The sequence below is a fragment of the Onychostruthus taczanowskii genome, unplaced genomic scaffold (assembly GCF_017590055.1).
Source record: "Onychostruthus taczanowskii isolate IOZ18803 unplaced genomic scaffold, ASM1759005v1 scaffold89, whole genome shotgun sequence".
Lineage (NCBI taxonomy): Eukaryota > Metazoa > Chordata > Aves > Passeriformes > Passeridae > Onychostruthus > Onychostruthus taczanowskii.
The window spans coordinates 2,263,128-2,264,599 of NW_024506882.1; positions in this window are offsets into that span (position 1 = coordinate 2,263,128).

A 1,472-nucleotide genomic window follows, 5' to 3' on the forward strand; every position below is an offset into this window, starting at 1 on the left:
CCCCCCCCGTCCCGCCTGGTCGCAGCGCAGGCGGCGGGGGCAGGAGCCTTGGAAGGATGGCAGGGCGCTTTTTGAAGATTTGGGGGTAAATATGAAGTGACAAGAGACGGGTCTTTATTGTGAGGGCTCAGCCGCCTGGCGCCAGGGCCCTCTTCAGCCACCGCGGCCCTCAGTTAATCAGCGCAGATCTCCAAACCGGCCTCTCCGAGGGGACACCCACCGCGCCCGCCGCCCCCCCGGGCCCCGGCGCGGCGGGACCGGCCCTAATCCCTCAGCAAACAGCCCCGGAGTGTCCCCCCTCCTCCTTATCTGCCTCCCCCCGCCCGGGTAAACAGCCCCTCCGGCCGGGCACCGCCGCGCTGGCCCCCGGCCGCGCACCCGACGCGCCTCGACGGCGGGGTCTGGGGATGCGCGCCTCCTCCGCGGGCGCGGAGTTGCGGGCGGAACCCCCCCCCCATCCCGCTCCCGGTCGGGGCGGCTGCCGGCAGGGTGGGGGGCGACGGCTGGGAGCGACTCACCCGCGCTGGAGCTCGCCGCTCGGGGCCTCGCCGCCGCCCGCAGCTCTCCGCCGGGCCGCGCTTCCGGCGGCCGCCCCGTCGGCGCTGCGCGGCTTCGCCCCCCGCCCCCGTGGCTCCGCTCCCCGCTCCGCCGAGGTGGCTCCGCGCTGGCCCCGCACCGGCGGCGCAGCCGGGGCTGACCCGGTATGCGGAAAGGAGCCGGGGGTGGGATTTCGAGCACTTTTCTCTGTCATTGGTTAATATTTTATTCTGTTGACATGTTTTCTTACTGCCGATGCTTCCGACACCTTCTTCTTTTTTTTTTTTTTTTTCCTTTTTTTTTTTTTTTTTCCTTCTTCCCTTCCTCCCTCCCTCCGCGCCCCCCGCCCCCCCGCGCCCGGAGCTTGGCCGGAGCTGTCAAAACCCCGCCTATGCAGATCCACAATTGGTCTGAAACGCGTAAAATCAGCAATCAAGGGGGCTTGGCTCATTAGCGGGCGGATCAGAGCAGGAAGGACATGTGAGATAGTCACAGTTTTACAGAGATCAGGACAAGATCTCACCGCTCCCACTCGGCTCCTTTGGCCATGAGCAGCCCGAGCCCCAGCGCCGAGCGCGGAGCGCGGAGCGGGGCCGGCCCCGCCGGGGCGCAGCCCGGGCCCGCGGGGGTGTGAGGGCAGCGCGGCCGCCCCTGCTCCGCCGCGCCCCGCGCAGCCCCGCGCAGCCCCGACCCGGCTTTTGTTTCTATTTTAGTGTCGGGAAGGACTTTCCTGGGAGGGCTCGTTCCCTCGCTCGCTCTCCCTCGCTGCAACAACAACAACAAAAAATAAGGACCTACTGTCTCCCCTCCGCAGACCGGGAGTCCCAGGAGCCGGGAACTGCTTCGCTTTTCCTTTTTTTTCCTTCTTATTTTTACTTCTTCTTTTTTTTTTTTTTTTTTTTTTTTTTTTTTTTATTTTTTTTTTTTTTTTTTTT